At 36.9% G+C, this 27,737-nt stretch overlaps 1 long non-coding RNA gene across 2 annotated transcripts in view; it reads right to left on the bottom strand.

Moving 5' to 3' along the window:
* Window positions 1–6,068: 6,068 nt before the first annotated feature.
* Window positions 6,069–27,737, bottom strand: part of LOC103565312 (uncharacterized) — a 102,230-nt gene continuing 80,561 nt past the window's right edge. The window contains exons 5-6 of one of the 2 annotated variants that reach the window (XR_011538708.1): window positions 10,289–10,323; window positions 6,069–8,357 (exon numbers count right to left, since the gene is read on the bottom strand). This is a non-coding gene — a long non-coding RNA (uncharacterized lncRNA). The remainder of the gene's footprint in view (window positions 8,358–10,288; window positions 10,324–27,737) is intronic. The other variant, XR_011538709.1, reaches the window with a different exon arrangement.

Here is a 27,737-nt window from a genome sequence, read left to right on the forward strand (position 1 = left end):
TGGTCCCTTGATGAATAAGAAGTCCTACTCAAAGTGGTGAGAAACAGCCCCAATGTGTACAGTCATTTTACATTATCATGAAACCTTCACAAAATCGAACCTGGGTAGGCTTGCCATAAAAGCCACATAAATATTTTGCCACATATATGAGCTGATTAAATATACGGTTTAGTACACCTACCCCACCATACTCTGAATAGCATGGTTAAAACATTTTAACAAAAAGGAAGATCAGGAGTCAGGGGCTAAAAAATAAAATAAAGGGTAGAGTGAAGGAAAACAGCAAAGGAGATGTAAACTGGTTTTCTAGAAGAGTAGGAAAGCAACACATAGGGAAATACACAAAGACAACTGAGCTTGGTCATGGCCTTGAATTTAAAATGAGACCTGGGGCCGGCTCCGTGGCCGAGTGGTTAAGTTCGCGCGCTCTGCTGCGGCAGCCCAGGGTTCAGAACCTTCGCGCGGACATGGCACCGCTCGTCAGGCCACGTTGAGGGGGCGTCCCACATCCCACAACTAGAAGGACCTGCAACTAAGATATACAACTGTGTTGGGGGGGGCGGGGGGGGGGCGGGGGGGGCGGAGTTTGGAGAGAGAAAGCAGAAAAAAAATTAAAGTGACAACAGTTACCATGGGAGTGGGAGTTTTTTAGCCTTGTTTGGGCACAAAGTAGGTGGAATGTTGAATTTAATCAGGATTGGGATTTTTCAAAAGAAGTGAGATGACGAGTGAGAGACGCAACAAATCTGAGTAAGTAAGCAAGGGGGTGATTAGAATGAGCTATCATAAAGTATTTATTGAACAAAGTCTCTAGCATATGGTATTACAAATCATAAACATAATGACAATAACCAGCATAGGTTACTTTCTAAATGCCAAGCGCTGGGCTGACCTTGTATCGTTTCATTTAATCTTAAAAATTTTCTTTTACATAGGTACTGCTCCTAGCTTCATTTTATAAATGGAGTGACTGAGCAATTAAATACTCTAAATCACATAGCTCATTCAGTTAGGTATCAAGTGTAACATAATCATAAAAACCAGCATGAGTAAATTGCCATGAAAGAACACTGTTGGAGATTTAGTCTCTTCAGGCAAGAAGGCCACATGGAAACATACCACCAGGAAGGTCTTATTTAAGCAATACTGAAAGAATCCACAAAATAGGAAAAGACTATTTAAACAATCAAACAAACAAAAATAACACAAAATTTTTAAATGGATAAAAATAATTCTTGGAAATGTGACAAAGAGCAAGTAAAAAATCATTCTTTCCAAATTAAAAAATTCAATAGTGGAGCAGAAATAGATATGAAAACTGAGTTCTCTTAAAAGTTAAATGAAAGAACTATCCTATAAATAAAATTATCAAAAAATGAAAAGCATAAGTGACAACATTAGGTATTAGAGAAATGGAGGAAAGACCAAGAGCACTCTTTAAAGAGGAGCAGCATGGGATTCAGACAGACAGGAAGTGAGAAAACAAAATCAATAATTAAAAAATGGCTTCTTAAAAAATGTTTTGCTCTGCTGAGGAATGAATTGAAATTTCAAATGAAATGTGCCCAATAAATTCAAGGCAACTTTTAAGAAACGGAGTCTCACAATGGAAAGATTTCAGAATTTGAAGAGAAAAAGGTTTATGTTCTATCGGGTAGAATAAGTTGGTTGATTTTATTTCAAAGAGAGGAAAATCAGACCACTATTGAATTCCTAGTCTATAACACTGGAAACTGTAACGTACAGCTTTATAGAAAAATGAATGTTTGTGCCCTAAGAATCTTGTCCCCTGCCAAAATATTATTTGTATAGTAAGACCAAAGTGAAATATTTTTGGACATTTAATGGTTCAAACTGTATTCACTCATTTACATTTTTGAGAAAACTATTAGAAGTATTTATACCAAAAATAACTCAAACAGTATAAAGATCTAAAAATAGGAGAAGATGAAATGAGCCTTAAATAGTGCTGAATTGAAACTAATAAAATGAGCAGCAAAATATACACGTGAGTTAATGTGCTTGGAAATTGCTTGAAAATGATTCTTAAGATAGGGAAGGTAAATATAATGTATTAACAAAAATATTTGTAATGCATATGAATGATAAGATACTGTTACTCAAAATGAAAAATTTGACAAAACAGCAATCTTCTTAAAAATGTGCGAAGATGATTAGAAAATTTACAGAAGTATATATCCAAATGGCCATTAAACTCGTCTTTTCTAGTATTACAATTCCAGCAATCTTTCAACACACAGAGATAAACAATCCATTGATTTTGCCACTTGTCACTGTCTCTCATTTCCTCTCATATCGATATTTATCTCCTTACCCAGCAGAGATTTTATGGTACATTATATTAATCACTGTTGTATTGATTATATACTTATTATTAGTTTCTCTACCCCATCTTCATATTGGTCTGGCAAAGCCCAGTCTAGGCAGTGAAGGGTGGCTGGAGAAATCCAAACAATCATGCTGAATAACAACATTTATATTCATAATCATGACTATAGAGCATGCTGGTTTCATTCACTTTTTCACTCTTCTAGAAGACAATTTCATACTTTCTTTGCTGCTCTCAAACCCGCAAAACCCCTTCTGTTTCATGACAAAGGCAATCAGAAGAGAATTTCCAGAAACTCCTATCAACCAGCTTACGTGCATCTGATATTTTACGCTATTCCTATCTTTTTCTGTAGATGCACTATCCATGTTGTCATACAATGTCAACCCTTCCAGAACTGCACTAAATTCCATGCCCACTTACTCTCTTGACTCTTCAAGAATATCATTCGACCAATATTTCCCTATTTCTTGCACAATCATTCCCTCATCTCATAAATGTTACTTCTTCCATGTCAAAAACAAAACACAAAAATCTCTTTACCCTACATTAGCCTCCATCACTTCATCTCTTCTCCCTTTACAGCAACTCTAGAAAGTGTAAACTATGTTCACAACCTCCGGATTCTCTCCTCCTTCAGTTCACTCCAGTGAGGCTTTCACGTCCATTACCTCATTAGATTGCTCTTGCCAAGTTCACCAAAAGCCTTCACACTGCTAAATTGTATGGCAAATCTTAATTGGTTTATTATCAGCATTAGACACAGTTAATTATTATTTTCTTCTTGGAAACTGACATTTGACTTTTGGAACATTATTCCCAATTCGTTCTCCCCTTACTGCACTGGCTGCTCCTTCCCAGTTTCCTTTGCTGCTTTCCCCTCATCTTGATAACTTCTGAATACTGGAGTCTTTCAGGACTCAGTTCTAGAATTTCTTCTCCATCTACACTTACTCCATAGATGAACTCATCTAGTCTCACTGCTTTGAAAATCATCTGCAAGCTGGTGACTTCCAAGTTTATGTTTCCATTCTAAACTTCTCCTCTGAACTATAAACTTCTCTCTCCAAAACTGTACTCAATGTCTACCTGGATGTCTAATAAGCATCTCAGATATAAGGTACCCCAAACTGAACTCTCAATTTTGACCTTCAAAGCTGCCCCCACCTCATCTTTTCTTCACTTCAGTAAATATCAACTCTATCATTACAGTTGTTGAAGTAAAAGAACCTTAGAATCATTCCCAATTCCTTTTTCTCTGAGATTTGCAGCACCACCTTCAAAATATATATAAAATCCAACCTCTTCTCACCACATCTTCCACTAATACCTTTTCCCAAACTCTGTACCAATGGCTTTGATTATTGAAACAGTCCTAACTTCTCTCCATGCTTCAGCCCTTGCTCTCTACAGTCAACTCTCATCCCAGTAGCCAGAAAGCTCCTATAAAGGCATAAATCAGTTAATGTCATCTCCTCTGCTTAAAACCCTTCTGTAACATACCGTTTCACTCAAAGTTTAAACCAATATTCTTGCAATGGCCTTCACCACTCTATATAATCTTCTTTTATTTCATCTCTCTGACCTCTTTGGTTCTCATCTCCAGCCTTGCCTGATCTCTTAATATTCTTAAACTATTTTAAACATGATCCTGCCTCAGGGCTAGAGGTCTTCCATGTATTTATAACTCTCTTTCCTTAGAGATACAGATGACTCACTCTCTCTGTCGTTTCAAAGGTTATTTTATTGGAAGACTTCTCTGACCACCCTGTAAAACCTACTTGCCCACTCCCCAGTCCTTTCCACCTTGACCATCTTTTATTTTGCTTCACATCACTTATCATCATCTAATATATTATATACTAATTTCCTTATTTGCTTACAGTCTGTCTTTTCCCAAACAATGTAAGCTCCATGAGGGCAAGGCCTTATCTGCTTGTATACTACTATATGCTCAGCATGCAGAATAGTAAGTAGCAGGTGCTTAATGATATTCACTAAATTAATAAGTGGACACATGAAAAAAGGCTCGACCACTAATAGGAGCCTGCTTACTAAGATAATAAAATATCATTTCACCTGTTGTAATGACAAAATATTACTGTAGCATCTACCACTGCTGGTGGGAATATAGCTGCAAGAGGTTTTTTCTAAAAAAAAATGTTTATTATAATTAAAAATACCACATTTTTCACCCAGCAATCTCATTACTGGGAAATCTTTTTCAAAGAAATAGAAGCAACATCATGTATTTATTATAGCATTGTTCATAGTGGTAACAAAGGATGCATTTTTAGTGTCCGCTAAGATGGATTTGGCAAAAAAATTGCAGTAAATGTATACCACAGAATAGGCCAATTATATTGACCTTGAAGATGTTCATGATATATGGCAACTTAAAAAAGTAAATTGTAGAATGCTAAGGGCCACTTGGTGAAAAAGTTAGATTTATTATTTACTGCATCAAGAAAGTATTTGGGTTTGTTTTAAGTGATTTTGGGAAAGGTTCAAGGAAGTTGGGGAGTGCCCTACTCTGAGATAGTCAGAAAACAGGAGCAATTCTATGACGAATATCTTAATATTTTATCTAGGAGGTGGAAGGAATAGAGTGAGGCTAAAGCTGTCATTGGTAAAGAACTGTTAATCACTCACGTTAACTGAAAGAAAGGTATTTAATTATTTTTGTAGTTCTGCAGTCTTCTTGTTTCTATTTGGGCTTAGACAGAATTATCTTGTTTTTCCCTCGCTTATCCAGTCACAGAGTGACCTCATCTGATATTGATGTTCTGTGAAATCTTTTATGTTGAATAGGAAACATGGCCAACATGATAATGCCAGGCCAGCTACTAGCAGACAGCTGGCTACCATCAAGGCTACTTTTTTTATTTCTCAAGATTAATGTGCAAATTGTGATATCATTTTTAAAAAGCATATCATAGACAACATCAGAAAATCATAAATATATTCTATATATCTGTGTGTATATAGGCACATACACATGCCCATACGCACATACATATTAGAGTGTATATGGGTATATATGTGTAGGAGTGTGGAAATAATCAGGAAAAATACACGACAAATGATTAACATTAGCCAGGGGTAAAAGGGAGTAGGATAAGTTCGAAAAGAGGAGAAGGAAACATTATCAAAGTTTTTATTAAATAACTATGAAGTCCTCTGCTGGTTGCCACGATCGTATATGTGTAATAGCTGTAAATCTCAATGGGAAAGCTAACAAAATCTCAAGACAAAAGAAAACAAAATTATGGGCCTAAGGAACAATTTAATTATAACCTAGGACCAGGAATCCCCAAGTTTTATAGTAAAACCCAGGAGTTGGAATAGGAGGAGGATGGGAAGGAAAAATCATCTGAAAGTTCTCATTATACATGCTGTGTTAAAGAGAAAGCTACGGATGAAGAAGTAAAATTCTACTAAATATTTTCTATTCTAGAGGATAATATGTCATTTGATGGGTGAAATTATATACCTTTGATAAATTTGAAAAACTTTTTCATTATATAAATCTAGAAATAGAAAAGATATTAGAACGTACAAATAACCTGGGGAAGCAAAACGAATTAAAACAGTAAATAGTAGTTTTAAAAACTAAATAAAAATATTAAAAATCTTGAACAATCTAAAAAATAAGAAAAGTGAGAAAGAAAGAATGAAAAGGAAGAAAGAAAAAGAAAGAGATTAATAAAAACAGATAAAATATGCATTTTTAATAACATGATACACGTCAGGAATAGACAGGAAACTTTGAGTCTAAAATTATAGTGTGAAATATACAAACAGATGAAAACAAGGATATTGAGGATATTAATAATGTCATTAATGTGTTTGACATGATTGACTGATATTAAACTTTCTTATAGAGAATGCACAGTCCTTTCATTCATCCATAGAGGATTTACCAAGTTGATTACCCAATGACCCCAAAATAAATAAGATGTAAATATAAGCCAAATTAAGAAATGATACTGAGTCTATTTTATGATCAAGTGCAACACTAGAAATTTATTATTAAAAGTGAAAACAAAATCCCTGTCACCTTGAAATTTAACAAATAAATGACTCCTTTTAAGATGAGCAAATCTCAAAGTATTAGCTTTAAAATGTCATTCTCTTTCATAAACATCACCCCCAGATCTTACGCCCAGGTAGAATATTTTTTTTCTGGATCATATAAGAAACCAGGTTCAAGAGTTGGTGAGTATTATAGCTATGATTATATGCATAGGAAATATGAAGTAAGATTTATTTCATTGTTACACAGGAAATAAGACCTAATATGTATATAAGTTATGGAAAGAAGTTTCTTATTTTCTCTTAAATGACCTGCAAATTCCATTCCAAATCTGGAGTTCCATAAGAAAACTATTCCTATAGAGGTGATTCCTAAAGAGAAAAATTAATTTGAATATTTTGTCTTCTTTCATTAGCACTGATGACAATAACCATTATCTTGATTTTTACATAACCTCAAAATACATACTTCAGTACAATGGAAACCTTGAATAGAAAGACCATTTACTTAAATGGTATTATTTTTAGCCAATAGTTGATGAAAATTCTCAGGACCGGAAGGGACTCAAGAGTTTGATACTTCAGCTTAACATTTCCTGGAAAACCACTGATATGTCCATGCCAATGAAAATAGGAGAGAAATGAAGCCAGAAAACTTACCTTTTTATCCATTAACTGGGACATGAAACCGTTTATTAAGAGGGATAAAGAATGGATTAGTGCAAGCTACAAATTCCTCCATTTAGCTGAGATTGTAGATGTCAGTTAAAACAAAAATCAAAAGCTAATGACTCCTTGGGATTTCTCCACCAAGGATTTTTTTTTTAATAGTGGTTTCTAAATTTCGTTTTCCCCTGGAAACTGCTTTCTATATAACTGGCGTCTCTAATTAGTGACATAGAGAAAAATCTAAAGAAGTTTCCGCCCATGATTTTGTCACTAACGTTTTGTAGCCAAAATGAAATAAAATGTGAAATATGTAATTGATGTAAATGAAATATAATTCCAAAGCTCCCATTTGTTAGGAAATTCTCAACTTCTCTGACTTTGATTTCTTCATCTATAAAATAAAGATCACAGAAATTTGTGAAGGTTCAACAAGAAACTATTTGTAAAGAGTTTTTGAAACTCTAATACACAAATGTGTATCATTGGACGGCTGTAAATATTAGGCCTTAGGTTAAACCCAGAACTTACTCATGACTACTTTTCCTTCAAGTAGTTTGTCTCGCTTTGGGATGTTCTGCACCCACGTGAAGGTAGCTGATCATGCTGACTAGGTATGATGAGTCCAAATTATTAGAATTTTCATAATTTTGGTGATGGAGTAAAAATAAAGTTCACCCACCTGCACTTGTGTATACTAGATATTTTGTTGATTTATATAAATATGTAACATAAGCATATGATTATATATAATATAAAGCAAATATATGATGTAAAACAAATTATATGTGTGTACAGGTACACATAGATATACAAAACCAATATGAACACACACAACATATTTAACAGGAAATTTCATGACTATTCTCCAGTCATTAGTTTCCTTGATATCTAGCAAGAAAGCAGTTTTCAGGTTAGGGCCACTGCTATTTATAAATCAAAATAGTAATATAAATATATTACAAGTTTGACCAGATTTAATTAGCAACATATAGGACCCATTGACATGTTGTTTAAACTAATTTAAAACAGTAAAATATGTCAATTATTATTTATTATCAGCTATTAACATTTCTAAAAATAATTCCATTATATGCACACATATAATAAAATTAACAGTACTTATGGGGCCAGCCCAGTGGCACAGTGGTTAAGTTCACACATTCTGCTTCGGAGGCCTGGGGTTCGCCAGTTTGGATCCCGGGTGCAGACATAGCACTGCTTGTCAAGCCATGCTGTGGCAGGCGTCCCACATGTAAAGTAGAGGAAGATGGGCATGGATGTTATCCCATCTTCAACAAAGGAGCTAAGAACATACAATGGAGAAGGGAAGTTCTCTTCAATAAATGGTTTTGGGAAAACTGAACAAGCACATGCAAAATAATGAAGATAGACCATTATCTTTCACTATACACAAAAATTAACTCAAAATGGGTTAAAGACTTAAATTTAACACGTGAAACCGTAAAACTCCTAGAAGAAAATATACACAGTACACTCTTTGACATTGGTCATAGAATGATCTTTTCAAATACCGTATCCACTTGGGCAAGGGGAAAAATAGAAAAAATAAACAAATGGGACTTTATCAGACTAAAGAGCTTCTTCAAGTCAAAGGAAACCAGGAACAAAATGAAAAGACAACCCACTGACTTGGAGAAAATATTTGCAAATCATATATCTGATGAGGGGTTAATCTCCAAAATATATAAAGAACTCATACAACTGAACACCAAAAATAAAAAAATCCAATCAAAAAATGGGCAGAGGATATGAACTGACATTTTTTCAAAGAAGATATACCATGTCCAACAGGGACAAGGATCTTCAACATCGCTAATCATGAAGGAAATGAAAATCAAAACATCAATGGAATACCACATTAAACCTGTTAGAATGACTATCATTACCAAGACAAAAAACAACAAATGTCGGAAGGATGTGGAGAAAGGGAAATCCTCATACATTGCTGGTGGGAATGCAAACTGGTGCATTCACTATGGAAAACAGTATGGAGATTTCTCAAAAAATTAAAAATCAAAATACCATACGACCCAGCTATTTCACTACTGGATATTTATCCAGGGAACTTGAAATCAATAATTCAAAAAGATTTGTGTACTCCTATGTTCATTGTAACATTAATCACAATAGCCAAGACATGGAAGCAACCCAAGAGCCCACTGACTGATGAATGGATAAAGAAGATCTGGTATGGGCTGGCCTGGTGTTGTAGTGGTTAGGTTCATGTGCTCTGCTTTGGTAGCCTGGGGTTTGCGGGTTTGGATCCTGGGTACGGACCTGTCACGGCTTGTCAGGCCACACTATGGTGGCATCCCACATACAATGGAGGAGGATTGGCATAGATGTTAGCTTGGTGACAATCTTCCTCAAGCAAAAAGAGGAAGATTGGCAACAGATGTTAGCTCGGGACCAATCTTCCTCACACACACACACACACACAGAAGAATTTGTGGTATATATATATATATACAATATATATATATATACAATGGAATACTACTCAGCCATAAAAAGACCCAAAATTGTCCCATTTGCAATATCATGGATGGAACTTGAGGGTATTATATTAATGAGATAAGCCAGACAGAGAAAGACAAACACCACGTGATTTCGCTCATATGTGTAAGGTAAGCACATACATAGACAAAATGAACAGACTAGTGGTTACCAGAGGGGAAGGGGGCTGGAGGGTGGGCATAAGGGCTAAAGGGGAATGTATATATTGTGACTGACAAATAATGATGTACAACTGAAATTCCACATTATAAACTATTATGACATCAATAAAAAAGAATCTTCAGGGTTTGCCAGTAGGCTAGACGCCCTGGGCAGAGTAGCAGTTCAAGTCCAAAGGCAGTCTGTTGGCAGAATTCCTTCTTACTTAAGCAAGGTCAATCTTTGTTGTATTAAGGCCTTCAAGTGATTGAATGAGGCCCACTTATATTATAGAGGGTAATCTACTTTACTCAAAATTCACCTATTTAAATGTTGACTTCACTGAAAACATACTTTCACAGAAACATCCAGAATAATGTTCCATGAAATATGTGGGTGTGTGGTCTAGAAAGGCTGACACATAAAACTATTACCTGGAGCCACTAGATGACTTTAACAGAATGAGGGATATCCAGCATGATCAGAAGAACTGCCCAGCAGTACAAACTGTTGACCCATAAAATTGGTAGTAAATAAAACAATTGTTATTAAACTTACCAAATTTGGGGGTAATTTATTTTTCACAGCAATACCTAAGTGACACACAAGGAACAAGGAATAAAATAACTCTGATTAGAAAATGTGTAATATGAATTTTATGACACTAAGATCCAACCAGAACAAGAAAGCAGTTTTTTAAATCAAAGTTATCAAAGAAAAGTTTGAGTTAAAAGGATACACATATATTGGATGAATTCATTACATGTTATGACAAAATAAATCTATAGGGGTAACATAAATTAAACACACACACACACTAGCAACCACAAACATTAGCTTTTTGCCAGAAAAATCTTGTGAACTTAAATGTTGTCTTTTGTAACTATAATTGGAAAAAGACAATAGAGTATGACCTAATTCATGTTTACTGAAAAATGTAGGGATCAAAGAAATTAATTATCACCCCTGCTGTCATCCGGGTGTGAAGGTGAAACATATACTACTAGATATACAAAGACTCAGAAAAAGTTTTATCTGAGGACTTGTATTGAAATATTTAGTTGAAGACATTCTATTTAGCTAACAGGTAAATTATATCAGAAATTCAAAGATGGAGAAACTACTCTATGGAACATGTGCTTATTTTCTTTTATTCAAATTAAACCTGAATTCTTTGAATTGATAGAGAATATTTGTAGTTAAGTGTATGCATTCTAAGTGGACTTGAATTTGAAGGGTTGTTTAGTGCCTCCAATGTTCTCCTTTGTTTTCTCTCCATTACCATCACATAAAGTGCACTTTTAAGGGACTAATTCCCACTTACAATCTGGATAAAATTTATTCACACATTAGTTTATCAATTAAAATAATAATGGTTATGTTCTATTCCAGTACTTAATTATTGCTAAATATGACATATTTGGGACACTATGGAAAAAGACATACTAATTTATTTTTTCTCCTTCAAAATGATTGCACAAAGAAACATAATAGTAATTTTCATTCCCAAGGATTTTTTGGTATTCACAGGTCATAACATTGGATTCATAGTCTTTAAGTTAGTCATTTTCTTTGTTCCTTTCTGACTTTCTATTCTTAAGGAGGTTATTTGCTTGATGGTCAGCAGCTTTGAACATGCATTTAAATCTTTTGAGATAATATAGTGCACCAGGGAGACTATTATGATTATTAAAAACAGGATGATTCCCAATGTCTGAGATGTGCTTCGGAGATTTGATTCCCAAGACTCAAACCAATCAAAATCAATAAGACAAAGAAAAACCTCATTGAAGGTGTCACCTCCGTAAACCAAGTGATTTGTTCAGTGATCTTATGTAGCTGAGTTTCAACTTCTAAAGAAGTGTCAATGCAAGTGCAGCAAGTGGTGTTGGCCATCGCACAAACACTTCCCTGCTCAACTTAAAGATAATCAAGGGCTATTCTATCATCAAGAACAACTTTGGTCAGCTAGTCTTAGGAAATTTGTTGGCAATCTATTGCTTTAGCAGTGGATTCTGCAGCATCTTCAAGAGTTAAGGAAAGATTCCTGATCATTGCCTCATTTGCACTTACTCCTAGTCAAGGGATCAGTGATATACCAAAGGAAGTTAATTTTGAATTATGAATGCCTCCTGGCAATTCCCATTTGAGTCTATGTTCAGGACTAGAAAGGTTACAGCCACGGAGGCCAGTAAAATTTAAGGGTCTGTTGACTGCTCTGGTGATTTTATTCTGGTTACCTTTGCCTCGTGTCCTTTTTACAGGACCTGGACTCAAGTTTCCGTGGATTTGGGACTGTTAACCAGAGACAGGGAAATTGAGGCACAGGGATAGGGAGTCTGATACAATAGAAAGAGGGCTGAGTTTGCTCCAGAGAAACTGAGGCATTGGAAATCAGGGAGAAGTTTGTGAGAGGTAGAACTGCAGAATCATCAGTATCATGGCAAACCCAACAGTCATCTGGAGGTGGGATTACCCCTTTTCAACGGCCTGAAATATGTGAACAATCATAATATCTTTCCAGACCACTGCAAGGCAAATGTGTACAAAAGAATCATAAATACCGTCATGATGTAAGAATTAGGAAAAAGATGGTCACAGAGGGCAAAAAATGTTTTTGATCTGACATTTTGTGAGGAAGCAGCCTACCTTGATGTTGGCCACTTCTCTTCCTAGTCAATTTGATTTTGGGGTTTCCAGTATTTGCACAGGACCAGATGTCAGGTGGAGTTAGTGGAGGTGTTAGTTGTGAAATAAGTACCCAAGTTTTGACATCTTGTAGTTTGTCAGCCATGTCAGTAACCAAGAGTTCTTAGTAGGTTCCTTTCCCTGAGCCTCACTTGTAAAAGCATCAGAGCAAAACAATAACTGTCTGTAAATGACAAAAGACTTAAAAATGCCCATTGTTAAAGATCTGCTGAGAGTTCCTTATAGTGAAATTGATAAGAAAATTTCATTTCTGAAACATGCAACATTTTAAGATAATAACTGGAATTATGACTGATATTATACCATGACATATCAGAATTTAGGAATTTTATACAATTTCTTCAACACGTATAAACCTATACAAACACAACATAAAGACGGCTTAGTATTACTTCTTATTTGGCAATGCTTCCGATGTAATTTAACATATCAAATAATCCTAATTGTTTTAACATCTTCCTTTTCATAGGGAGAGAGAACAAATCTTTAGAGTTGCTCCAGGGGACCTTCAGAAAGTCCCAAAGTTATTGTGAGATCAAAAAGACTTCACTTGGAATATTACTTTTGGAAAGTTTGTCAAAAATGTACATTTAACCAAAATGACAATAGAAGACGTTAAAGACAAATACGGAAGGTTACGTAGTTGTGAGCAAAGCTTAGCTCTTTTAATATCAAGAAGACTAGGTTTACTAAAGTAATCAAAGACCTGATAAAGACAACACAAAGTACAATCATTTTGGAAAAACACAAAATCTTTGCTGTCCAGGCAGATTAGTTAAAAAAAAATTACTTAAAAGGTAATTACTGAAAAGGTAAAAAAACCCTTTCACAATAACTTATCAAAAGCAGATCAAAATCAAGGAAACTTTGTCCTTTTAACAGCGAAAAAACTGAGTTCTAAGTTTGCACCAGTGTACTTTTGATATGAAAATTTATTTTTTTAAATACTTAAATAAATGCATGCCAATTTTTAGCCAGCTTTGCCATACATAAAATTTGTTCCCCAAGATTTCTTTTCCACAAGGCTTCTACAATTTTGTCCTATTTTTTTTCTTTCTCTTTCGGGAACAATCAATCATTCTACTTTCCTGATCTACTTTTTATATATAGTTGTTTCCTTTCACACTTATTATTTCTTAGTTATTTTACTTACATATATTGATTAATTTCTAGAAGTATATTCTTCTACATAGTAAAGTTTTTGATGCGACACAAGCATGTTTACTCATAGACCCAACATCTTAAGTTTCTTGATAATAAAAGGCCAAAAGTAGATACAGGTAGGGACTGTCCCAGTGGTGCAGTGGTTAAGTTGGCATGTTCTGCTTCAGCAGCCTGGGGTTCACCAGTTCAGATCCCAGATGCGGACCTAGCACTGCTTGACAAGCCATGCTGTGGTTGGGGTCCCACATATAAAGTAGAGAAAGATTGGCACAGATGTTAGCTCAGGGTGAGTCTTCCTCAGCAAAAAGAGGAGGATTGGTGGCAGATGTTATCTCAGGGCTAGTCTTCCTCAAAATAAAATAGCTAAATAAAATTTAAAAAGTAGATAAAAGTATGTTCAGTAATTAATGTTTCAGAATTTTATTTTATTTGGAAATTATCAAGATAGTCAGTGACTATCCATCATTTAATTTAACTTAGCAAAACTTTAAGGTTTCAGCTACCAACATGATTTGGGGAAACTTAGTAGACAAACCACAAAACATAATTATTCCTGAGACGTTCACCTAGAAACTTTTACCCTATTTACATCTATTTAATTCACTTGTACTTAACAATTATGTTTAAACTACCCATAAGAACTTCATGAGTCATTAGGGAACTATTTATCATCCCAAGCTATTTTCCTCGCTGAGCAAATTTTGCAACAGAGATAACATGAGTTTATGGGACTAGTAAATCCAGTAGAATAAAAATTGTATGCCTGCACTATATTTAATGCTATAATTCTTTAGACATGTTAATTTTAATTGACAACTAACTTAAACTAGCTTAATTACCAATTTTTTCCCAGACAACACTAAATTGAAAAGCATTTGAGATAATTTACATTATATTTCTGAGAGTTTTAGGAATTCTTAATTCATATAAATGCTTAAGTTTCTTTAAGCCAACTAAATAGAGCTCTTTTTTTTTTTTTTTTTAAAGATTTTATTTTTTCCTTTTTCTCCCCAAAGCCCCCCCCCCGGTACATAGTTGTATATTCTTCGTTGTGGGTCCTTCTAGTTGTGGTATGTGGGACGCCACCTCAGCGTGGTTTTGATGAGCAGTGTCATGTCCGCGCCCAGGATTCGAACCAACGAAACACTGGGCCGCCTGCAGCAGAGCGCGCGAACTTAACCACTCAGCCATGGGGCCAGCCCCTAAATAGAGCTCTTTTACAAATTAAGTTTGGCAATGCCACCCAGAGATACAAAAATACCACACATTTGCAACACATATGTAGACATACATAAACATACAGACAGAGGCAAACAGAGATCTTATAGCTTCTGTTCTAAAATTTTAGCCATGAATCAGATGCAATAACACAAAACCCACTAATTATAAAAAAAGTTAGACCCAAATCCAAAAGTGTTTCTGGCAGATGGAATAAGTTAAGATTACCTGGTCAGGTGACTAGAGATTTTTATTAATATTGGTGGAGAGGACTGTTATGATTTTTCATTCACCTAAGTTTCAAATAGCCTTTCCTTTCTTTTATTCTTCTGATAAGAATTATCTCCTTGAAGTTCAAATTTTAAAGTGATGGCTTAGATAAGAGTTTTGGAGAAGACTGGGTAAAACATTTATACCTTAAAGAGACAGAGAAAGGATGAAAGTTCTTGCAAGAAGGACTTTTGTTTCCTAAGCTCAGAATTTTTACAATACTTACAATCCTTTGAGATGATTGCAGGAGGTTTTGGGATTGGTAAATAAAATAGACTAGGTTTGAATTGATTCCAGAACTGTATTTCTGCTTTTGCAAAGATTTGTAAAATAAAGGCAGTTGCTTTTAATTCCTCAAGAAACTAGTTGCAACTTAAATGACATCAGAGGTTGATTCACCCATCCAACTACATTAACTTTGAAGGGATTCAGAATAAGTCTCTCCAGAATGTGCCATTTTACCATGCAGATTATTTTGCGCTGAAGACAGCACGGGCCCAAACAACTTAGGAGGAGCTTTCTATCTTCCCCTTAACTGCCTAAAAGAATTCAGATACAGGGATGGGTCCAGGAAGAGAGGTATCATCAGAGATAACTACAAAGACTACTGGCTAGATGTGGTAAGCTTGGGGGAACCTAGCAAGGCCTATTTGTTCAAATTCCTATCTGTGTCCCATTGCCTCTGCATAGCATAACAAACATTTTTTTATCAAACCTTTGTTCTTCCCATCTTCCTATGAACTGTCTTTCTTCCCTTTGAAGCCTCAGACAACTCCTCCCTTCTCTTTAGCTTAGGATGACATTTAACTTCAATTGTCTGACTGCCTTTGAAACTCTCATGTCTATGTGAGTTTCCCATACTCATGACACTAAATTTGTTTTTACTTTGTTAATTTGTCTTAAGTCAATTTAATCAGTAGGCTAGCCAGAAGAACCTAGAAGGATAGAGAAAAAAAATCTTTCCTCCACTAGTTTGTGACCATGAAGGGACAAACTTCACTGGCTGGACACTGCTCACTTTAAGTCTGCTGCAGCTGAGAGATCCTGGGACTCCTGACAAAATGACACCACAAAGTCAGAATTCTTACACATCAGTCTCCAAGATTCCTGCCTGTAGGATACAATGGAGATGAAAGTGGGAGAGTCTTTTTTTTTTCTTATATAAATACAAATTAGTTGGAGAAAATATTTGAGGAATTAGTTCCTTGGGGTATACCGACTCTGGTAGAGATTTATTATGAGTACTATTGGTTTTTATTTATCATTTTCCTCCCAGAGATAGCCACTGTTTTTTCTTTGTCTCTGTCTGTTGTGTCATTTGTCATAAGGAGGAAAACCATAGTGTAGAATGCAGGCTTAGGCTCTATAAACTTGATGTTTAAGCCAGCATCACAGACTCACAAGTTCACAGTTTTCACCAGACCAGTGTCTGGTTAGACAAACTTTGCTGTGGGTTAATGTGCACATGAGGTAAGGGCTGTTTCTAAAGGACATCTTGGAAGCTCAAGTCACAAAATTGATGGGCATGAGTCGAGCACCTGAAAGCTATTAAGAGTGGTAGCCACCTAACTCAAAGACTGTTGTGTTAAGATCACTTGGTTGCAGAATGGATTAGATTGACACTAGGTTACCCACTAACTTCAAGAAAATCTCTGTCAGCAAGGGACTTTGTAAAACACTCACAATCCCCAATCCAGTAACAAATCTCTTTTAGGCATTAGTGGGTTCTGAGGTACCCAAGGCTTAGCTAAAGCTGTGAATGTGCATATAAGAAAAATCAGATGAGATTTTCCTTTTGTCTTAAATCTTGAGAACTCTGTTTTGTGACCAGTGAGAATATTCTTTCTGGTCTCTGCCAGCCAGAAGGTGTACATACTAGTGTGCATCTTGCTGGTCAGTCAATTGGTTGGGATTTTGAGACATAAAGTCAGAAGTAGTACTCTCTTTGTCTGACTGTGACAACTCTCAGGGGAGTTTATCGTAAAGGGTCCTAGTCCATAAAGGACTTTTGCTGTCTTGACTTTCATTGTTTTGTTAGTGCTGGAAAAGTTCCATTCCGGTATCACCTGCTCCACATCACAGATTAGTGGGTCTGGGACTGGAGGCATCTCACATACTCGTGGGGAACCGGAGTTACCACTTTCACTACAACATTCTTGCCAACTGTAACAATGAAGGGGATTTCTTTCTTAGACTATCTTCAGGAGTGAACATTTGGACCATAGGTGCTGTATCTTCTGCACCCACTCAAGGGATGCCTCTTGCATACATGGCAAAGATTTATTCTAAGCCTGTAAAGTTACCTCCAAGTCTTTCCATGAAAAAGCTTATTGAATTGAGTCATTATTGGAATAAACATACCACTGAAGATCCTACTCATCAGTGGCCGGATGATGGATCCTTTGAATTGGAAAAACTTCTATATTAAAGAAAAAGTTTAGAGAGCTCTCATTCTAAACACCTCTCTAATTGGTACCTATGGGACTATCAAATTGAAAAGAGTCCAATTTCTCTTCTTTCATCTTATTAAAGGACTTAAAGTTTAAAACTACATCAATGTAAATTCCCCTTCTCCTCCCTCGTATATAAGCCTTTATCTCCAACTCCCTGTACCTGACCTTCCAGAAGTTCTTTTGGATTTCTGGATCCCTAGTCTAAACCCCTCCACTCAAAACCCAGCTCCATCTTTCAGCCAATTCTCTTAGATCCTAACAATCCTCCAACATCCCTAGAAAATCCCTTAGACACCTTGCTGTTCATTTTGACTTCTGTCTTTACAAGATTTATAGAGAGCCCTCTCACCTGATCTCCAAGTTGGGAAATACAGGTTACTCAAGTATATACTAAAAGCCAGGAAGTGAATTTAGCAGAACCACCCTAGGGGGATGATATGGCCCACTTTTCTGTCCTTATGACTCCTCCTACTTTCCAGGGTTCTGTAATCAGTCTCTGCCAGCTCCAGGCATTGCTATGAAATGCCCTTTGTGGATATATCCTGGACCCCCATCGCAAAGAATTTATTTTCTCTGGGCCTTAGCATATTTTTTAAATTATAAAGCCCTTTTGTCTCCACTTTTGGAAGATTCTACCAAATTTATAGAAGATTTGTAAAGATTAGTGGCCATTCACAACCCCAATCACAGAGAGCTAGATGGGCTGCTAAAGGTGTTTTTCACACTGTGATTATACTGTCGCTCTCAGACAAGCCAGACAGCCCCCTGGGGAAAGCCCCTTCACAGAGGAAATAGATAGTTAGAATCTCTCCCCGGCTCTCCTACAAATGACCTGGAAATTGCTCAGCTGGAGGCTGATATTCAATGCTTGGTAGGAGTAATTTTAGAAGCTTTCCCTCCTAAAGTGAATTGGTCTAAGGTTGAATTATGCACTCAGAAAGAAAGAGATCATTCAAAGGTCTTTGTTGAATGCTTTATAAAGATTTTTCAAAAGCATACTGCACTAAAACCCGGAAGCTCCAGAACATATCAGAACATAGAGCTCTTTTAATTTCTGCTTCAGTGGGAAATTTTTGCCCTGATATATTAAAAAAAAAATTCAAAACAGTGTGGTTGGGTACTCTAGACAAACTCTGAGCTTCATAATAGAGGCAGCCACTCAATTCTTCAAAACTAGCTTACAAAAATACCAGAAAAAAAGAGTTAAAAGCAATAATCCTTGCTTTGCAACTTGAATCTTTAGAAAAGCAAAAGCATGACTCTGAGACTAACTTAAATGCCACTCAGAGCCCTCTTTATTTGCCTCCAGACAATTGCAGGTATTATAAAAGATCAGGGCATTGGAGGAAAAATTTTTTTGTACTTAAGAGAAAGGGAAGTTTAAGAAAAAATTTCTCTAAACTCTGCCACTCCTGGAAGGTTTTTTTTTCTCTTCCTGTGGGACAATTTCCCCTCAAATGATTGGGTCAGTTGATCTTCAGTTACACCCCAGAGCCCGCCATTAAACTTCAAATAGAGGATTGGGAACTAGATTTCTTAATTGACACAGTGCAGCTTTCCCTGCCATCTACTCAAAGGATTTATCTCTACCTGTCGCCTGTTATTCTATTCAAGCTATTGGAGACTCTGGGCAACCTATTTCACTGACCATATCTCACCCACCCTAATATCCTTATGCTCTCTTAACACTCATCATGCCTTTCTAGTTTCCAATTCCTTACTAGCAAACCATTTTGGTAGAGATTTGCTATGTAAATTTAATGCCACTATAAAATGTAATAAGAAAGCTGTTTTTATTTCCCTGCCTTCAGACCAAACCTCAAAGTTCCTACTTTCCTTCTGGAAACTCATCTTGATTTACATTCCTCTGAAGAGGATGAGCCTTTAAAGGATAGCCCAATTAGTCTATGGGCTACACATGCAAATGAAGTTGGAATGTTACTGAAGACTGGGCCTGTGAGAATTATTTGGAAAAAGACTAAACCATTTCCATCAGTAGCCCAATACCCTCTTTCCAGAGATGCAGAATGAGGAATTGAATCCATAATAAACTCTTTTATGCAGCAGGGTGTACTTCTCTTTACTTCCTCACCCTGTAACAGTCCAATCTTGCCAGTAAAGAAGGAGGGTAAATTTGACTCAGATGGAAACCAAATCTATTAATTTGTAGAAGACCTAAGAGCTATAAACTCTTTTGTAATTCCTTATCACCCTGTTTTACCTAATCCAGCCACTATTCTTACCTCAATTCCTGCTGATGCAGCCTGGTTTATAGTTATGAACTTCTATTCAGCTTTCTTTTCAATCCCATTGCCTTCTGATTCACAATTTCTTTCTGCATTTACGTTTAGATGGAGATAGTTAACATAGACTTGCTAGCTCAGAGATATTGGGAGTCTCTCTCAATATTTTCCCAAGTCTTTAAAGCCAACTTGGATTCTGTAGCCTTTACTCACAGCTCCTTCTTGTTCAGTACATTGATTATCTTTTACTTTGTAACCAAACTAAGCAGTGAGCTCTTATAGACTCCCTCATCCTCCTAAATAAATGGCATTAGTTGAATGAGGCTATAAAGCCTCCAGATCTAAACTTCAATGGGTGCAAACAACTGTAACCTGCTAAGGACATGAGATATCTCAAGGCATTCAAAAGCTTACTGTAAAATGCCTTGAGTCAATTTTGTCCACCCTTCTCCCTCAAATGAAAAAAGCTATGTAAATTTCTAGAGGCAGCTGGCTACTGCCACTAATGGAGTCTTAATTTTGCTGCTTTTGCTAAACTTCTGTATTCCCTCCTCCAAAATACCACCTCAGAGTCCATGTCCTGGTCTTCAGAGGCATTAACCTCCTTTGAAGTCTTAAAATTAACATTGTCAATACCCCTAGCTCACAGTGTACCTAATCTTGGCAAGCCTTTTCATCAATACTGCCATGAAAATAGTGGGATTGCTGTAAGTATTCTAGAACAAATACTCTCAAATACTCCCTATAGCATATTTATCCTACCTGTTAGACCCTGTGGCATCAGCAATGCCCCCATACTTGTGTGTAGTAACCACATCTGCCACCTTGATTGGCAAAGCCAGAACTCTTACATTAGTCTCCCCTGTTCACCTCTATGTTCCTCATGCTGTGTGTGCTCTCTTACAAGTTCCCAAGACACAGCACCTTTCTACACAATGACAGACCACTAATGAGCAGACCCTTGGACTAACCCTTCCATCATTTTACGTCGCTGAAACACTTTAAGTTCAGCTACTTTACTGCTTCTGCCTGATAATGGAGGCCCTCACATCTTTCTACATGATTGCCTTGCAACTGTGGGAATGATCTCAAAGCCACAAGAGAATCTCTTACACACCACTTTGGATAAAGAAGACTTACTTCTATTTTGCAAGGCTCCTGTGAAACAAATTCCTGGGGAAATGTAGTAGCCTGGTTATACCATAGTTTCTTCACATGAAGCACTCAAGACATATTGTTTGCCCACTGTAAAATCAGCCCAAGCTGCCAAACTCGTAGCTTTTACTAGAGGTTGCACATTGGTGGAAGAGAGTACTGTCAAGATTTACACAGACTTTAGATATACTTTTGGAGTCTGCTATGCTGTTGGCACAATTTGGAAATCCTGTGGATTCTTAACTTCTGTGGGTACTAGTATTGCTAATAGCCATAATTTGTGCCCTGTTACAAGCTGTTCACCTCCTTTCTGAAATGGATGTTGTTCACTGTTCAGCACATACTAAGACTGATACCCTATCCTTAGAAAATGATTGGGCTGACAAAGCTGATAAGTATGCAGCCTCAAGTGGACCCCTTTGTTCTTTCTCCACTCAGTTTCTAAACCTGTCTTTATCTCTTACTGATATTATTAATTATCATGCAAATGCCCCACAATCTGAAAAAGACAAATAGGTACAAAAGAATGCCAAACAATTATCAGATGAATTATAGATTGGGCCAAATGGACTTCCTATAGCCCATTTTCCTTTGATTTTTCTGGCTTGCCTTGTCTCCCATCAAATGAGACAAATGTGCAGATGAGGATAGCTAAGGAACTAAAAGACAATTGGTTTTTCCCTGGCTTCAACAACATTTCTGACCAAATTATTTCCAAGTGTACCACTCATAAATCTTTCCAAATTTCTGAAAGAAATCAGTTATCCTTAGGAAGTCCTCCTAGACCTACACTGCCCTTTGTGGCACTCCAAATGGATTTTATAGATTTGCCTCCAGCTTTAGGCTGTTCTCACTTCTTGGTTATTATTAGTATTTTGCTTTGTGAGGAGGATTGGCTCTGAGCTAACATCTATTGCCAATCTTCCTCCTTTTTGCTTGAGGAAGATTGTCGTTGGGCTAAAATCTGTGCCAATCTTCCTCTACTCTATGTGGGATGCCACCATAGTGTGGCTTGACAAGTGGTGCTAGGTCTGTGCCTGGGATCCAAAACTGTGAACCCCTAGCTGCTGAGGCAGAGCACGCGAACTTGACCACTATGCCCCTGGGCCAGCTCCCCTCACTGCTTGGTTATTGTCTGCTTGTTTAGTGGATGGACTCAATGTTTTCTGGCTAGATGGGCTACAACAGAGGTTTAGAAATTAATAACTGAGTTTATTCCTTGCTTTGGCATTCTTTTATGCATTGAATCAAACCCTGGGTCTCAATTTACAGCAGAGATAAACCAATTGCTTGCAAAAACTCTGGGATACTCACTAAATCTTTTTTTTTTTTAATTACTGGTGGTGGGTTTTTTTTTTTTTTTAAAGATTGGCACCTGAGTTAACAACTGTTGCCAATCTTCCAATACATAGTTGTGGGTCCTTCTAGTTGTAGCAGGTGGGACGCTGCCTCAATGTAACCTGACAAGCGGTGCTATGTCCGTGCCCAGGGTCCAAACCAGAGAAACCCTGGGCCACCGAAGTGGAGCATGTGAACTTAACCACTTGGCCACAGGGCCAGCCCCTTATTAAAATTTTATACCCCATATCATCCTCCATCATCAGGGCAAGTGGGACATAAAAATCAAGACATTAAAAGAACTTTAGGAAAGATCTATCAAAAAACTGGACTTAAATGACCAGAAGCATTACCCTGGGCTTAGAAAGATCCAACATGCTCCACATAGGAGAGACAGATTGACCCCTTTTGAAATGGTGTTCAGTCACCCAATGTCTACTGGCATCTGTAAATCTTTGGTTCTTGGGTTAAGTGAGCACTAATTTTTATGCTATGACAAATAATATAAAAAGACTGACTAGTGTACTTGAAGCACATCATCAAAAGATAAAAGATTCATGGCCTCCTACCACTAACAAGCCTTGCTATCCTTTTCAACCAGGAGACTGGGTGTACATCAGGGTCTTTAGAAGAAAGCATGTACTGTCATCTCAATGGAAAGGACCTTATAAATTACTGCTAACCACCTACACTACTATCAAAATACAAGAAAAATCATCCTGGATTCACACAAGCCATTACAAAATAGACCCAAAACATCAGTCTCAAGACAATTAGTATGCAACGCCTACAGATGACCTTAAATTAAGCATTTCCAGGGACATTTTTGAGGCCCCAGAACCAAATGGCATCATAAAAGAGACAGCTTTTCCCAAGATCATGGAAGAAACCTCACTCTCACTTTCCCACTCCCCTCTTTTTTTTTTTTTTTTTAAAGATTTTATTTTTTCCTTTTTCTCCCCAAAGCCCCCCATACATAGTTGTATATTCTTCGTTGTGGGTCCTTCTAGTTGTGGCATGTGGGACGCTGCCTCAGTGTGGTCTGATAAGCAGTGCCATGTCCGCGCCCAGGATTCGAACCAATGAAACACTGGGCCGCCTGCAGCAGAGCGCGCGAAGTTAACCACTCGGCCACGGGGCCAGCCCCAGCCACTCCCCTCTTTTTAAGACTCCCTACACGCGTACACACACACACACACACACAAACAGAAAACAAAACAAAACAAAACACCTTCTCTTAATAGTGAACATTAGTTTCTCACATTTCTTAATCATTTATTAGTAGGTTGACTGGAGAGTGGAGGTCTCTGTCTACCCTACTTTCCCCCTCAGAGTTTCCACTATGGACCCTCTTTTTATCTGTGTTTTGCTTTTATTATCCTTTACTTTTTAAACAAATCATGTGTAGAACAAACACCCTCTTCTGCCAGTTTACCAAACCCTGACCACATTAACTAATTAGTCTTATTGTTGGTTATGCCAACATCTAGATATTACAAAAAAATCTGAAATAATTTTCATTTCTGCTGACATGAATACTTGGTGGACTAAGCATGGAAGATGGAGGAATGACTGGAGGGAGGAATGACTAGAAAATTATTACTCTGCTTCTTATTATGGTGAGTTATTTGTGTCCAGGAAAACCTCTATGTAAGCTTGATGTCTGCCCTTTGCCCAGATAAAGACAATAGGTACAAATTTTTCCCTTTGTATTGAAAAGAGGTAGCCACTACACCTTTCCTGCATGATATACCTGGACAATATTGCAAGCAAACCTTGTGGCATGATTCCATAAATGGCATCTTCAAACCTGCCAAGGAAATTAAAAGTCACTCTAGAAGTACCTTCTATGGCACAGATGTTTGCTAAATCTCCAAAAGCTTTGGACGGTTCACAGTCTATTCTTGCATGACTTGAAGTATCTCAGGTGCTCCTCTAACCAAACTGCCCAATACCCCAAAGTATATATGGATGCACCAAAAATCTGGATTAACTTGGCCAGGCGACAAAACTAAGCTTTAAGGCAGCCAAAGCCATATGCAGGCCTACTGTATCAGATATTTCACAACCTGTTTTGCTCTTACAAACTGACAGGATTACATGGAAAGTGGAGATGTATGGATGTTAACTTCATTAGTAGCAAAGATCATGGAATGTCCTAGAGCTGGGAAATTACGCATTGCACTTTGACTTTATTTTTGAATCACATTGGACTTTTTGCCTTGTGTGGTGACAAGGTATATAAAGTGTCCCCACCTAAAGGGTCAGGATGATATGGACTTCAATAGCTTGCTCATTCTGTCCCCAGATACTCCAACTTAAATTCTAACCAAATTACACCCTTGATCTCCTTTGTTCACAAAGCAATGCAACATAAACGTATTGGATGAGAAGTCTCAGTAATCTACTTATGTATCATCACTCCAACTTCTTTTCAGTGCTAAGTACTTTGTTCCCAAGCTTTGATCTTATGAATTGGAAAGGGTGATCTTAAATCTTTCCATGGTACTAGAACAACAGTTCAATACTATTATGCAAACTTTGGAAATACTCCAGTTAAAAGTTGACAGCTTAACCTCTGTTGTCCTCCAAAATCATCACGTTCTACACACACTGAATGCCCAGTAAGGAGGAGCTTGTGCAATCATTGGTAAAAAATGTTGCCTCTATGTAAATCAAACAGTACAAAAAAGTGTTTAACTTACATCTATTAAAAGAGAAGACTAACACTTTCCATGAAATAAATGAAGCCCAACCATTTCACTGGGCTGATCTATTCTCAGGATTGGGAGACTGATTTACTAGGTCATGGGGAAATGTGCTTTGCTTTGTTCTTTTCTGTTTGCTCATCCTCATTCTAATCTATATTCTTTTTTCCCTTTGAAGAGCTCTTACCACCCAGCTACTAACCTCATTCTTCTCTCCATAGACACCAGCTCAGTCTTTAATGTGGGAAATTTCCAGGTAAGTTTTAGGTGAGGGAACTGAAGGGGTTTAAAACAAGTGTCCCCAGAATGTGCCACTTTGGCATGCAGATTATTTTGAGTTGAAGATGATCAAGGCCCCCAAAATTCAGGAAGAGCTTTTTACCTCCCCCTTAATTGCCTAAAATAATCAGATAAGGGACCTGGTCCAAGAAGAGAGCTATCACCAGAGATAACTACAAAATCTATGGGCTAGGTGGGATAAGCTGTGGGGAACTCAACAAGGCCTGTGTTCAAATTTATTTCTGTGTCCCATCGTCTCTGTACAGCATGATAAACATTTATTTACCAAACATTTTCTCTTCTCATCTTCCTGTGGATTGTCTTCTTTCCCTTTGGAATCTCAGACATCTACCCCCTTCTCCTTGGCTCAGTATGGAGTATAAGCCTCAAATAACTGTCTATCTTTAAATCTCTCATGTCTATGTAAGGCCCCATACATACAAAATAATTTTTTATCCTGTTAATCTATATTATGCCAATTTAATTAATAGACCAGCAGTAAGAACTTAGAAGGATAAAGGAAAAATATTTCCTACTTTATATCTTCAATTTGCTTCTTTAGATCAGAGAAAAGATTTTCAACGAAGATGGGAATCAAAAAGGATTTTAATGTTTTAGATTTAGACCTTTGTCTTTAGAATGTTTTTCTTTCCCTCTTGTAGGTTTAGCTTAGAGAAGACCTAAAAAATAGTTCCTATCAGGCTTTGAATATCAGATTCCAATTTGGCTTCCAACTTCGAACAATAGAACTACTTTGAAAAAACTCCTGTCAAATATCTTGTCAAGTTTCATCAGAGACAAACAGTAAATAGTCCTGGCAGTGTTGCAAAATCCCCCTTTGGATGTGTCAATACAAATAACCCATGATCAATCTATAAATCAAAATTAGGGTGGGTTTATTATGAGCCAAATCTGAAGACTAGCCTGGGGCCTTCCTTTCCCAAGGAAGGAAGGGCACCGTGAAGTGTGGTGTACAGAGTGGTTATATACCATTTGGAACAAAGAACATACATTACATATCATAGGAAAGTCCTTTTTGCAATTTGAAGAGATGCTTAACTGGCACAGCAAATCAGTGGTCAGCAGACCCGTGGTCACAAGGTGAGCACAGCAGGTCAGAAGTAATCCTCAGACTTTAGGGAGTGATCCTTATCCTAAAGGAAATGCTGATATCGGGGGGGCTATGTCCCTATCTTTAGGGGCACCATTCCTGTTTTTGGGGTATAGTAAATGTTTAAAGCAGATGTATAATGTGTGCTCAACAGGCCTTTTTGGAAAAACAAGTTCAGGCCAAATTAGTTTAACTCAAATGGCTTCCTCAGATACTCCAATATACCCTATTGCTTGTCATTTATTCATTTTTATCCCTTTTAATCAATAAACATTTGACAGAAAGCTTTGATGATCAAAATATTGTCCCTTGGTGCCAGAGTGGTCGCTGCCTGACATGTGTCCATCATGTCCCTTGGTGCTAGGCTTTTATCTCATTTATTTGCCCAGTTATCCATGTTTTGGGGAAATAGACAAGCATAGAGGTAGGTATTAACAGAAGAAACATTTCATAAGTTATATAATTTTTCAATTAATTTTAGATTTCTGCACAAACATTGTACATTTGATTCTCCTTTCTCACGTTGTTTACAATTTCAGAATTGGTACAGTAACGATGACAATTCAGTGTTTGAAGATTAATTTTAAAATGAGTTTTTTGGCATATCAAAAAAAGGAACAACCATCTCAAGAGGGCCAACCAAACAAATAAAGACTGGGTATAGAATTGCTTAAGGTATTCACCTATTTTTTTAATGTGCTTTACCTGAGAAAACACATTGGAAGATTCATCTACTTTAAAAACACAGCATTCAGTTAGAATTATTGCACACATACTACATTGGAATGCAGTTAAAATATTTACTGCTATTCTTTTTTGAAGGACTACCTTTCTACATTAAAGATATTTTAGTAGTTAAAAGTCTATTCCTGCTTGACTATTTTTAAGGGCTTGTTGAGTAAATGTAGTCAGAGCTTCTATATATGATAGGACATCTTCTAGCCCCAAGGAGGGAAAAAATATAGCTACTAGGCAGCCATACCAGTGGAACACTGAATGAGCTCCTCTGACTTTAAAGAAAGGAATCTTGGCAATAGTGTTAGTTCAGTGCACTGCATCCAAGGGAAGCTAGGGGTACAGTGTTTTAGCCATGCAGGCAGTAGCCAAAGCTAGAGCTTTGTTCCACATAACCATTGAGTTCTATTAGAAGCTTCCTGATAAATGCCTGGCATTCAAGAGCAGTCTGTTGTAAACCAATCACTTTCTTTAAGTATGATAGTATTCTGAAATCCTTAAATGGAACAGTTATAAAACAGGTATATGGTTTAAGAATTACAAAGGTTTAAGTGAGAAGATATAAGGTTGGTAATACGGGACTGGTTGGAGTCTTGGGACAGCTGTCTACAACACATGCCATCT

This window comes from Equus przewalskii, chromosome 3 (assembly GCF_037783145.1).
Source record: "Equus przewalskii isolate Varuska chromosome 3, EquPr2, whole genome shotgun sequence".
NCBI lineage: Eukaryota > Metazoa > Chordata > Mammalia > Perissodactyla > Equidae > Equus > Equus przewalskii.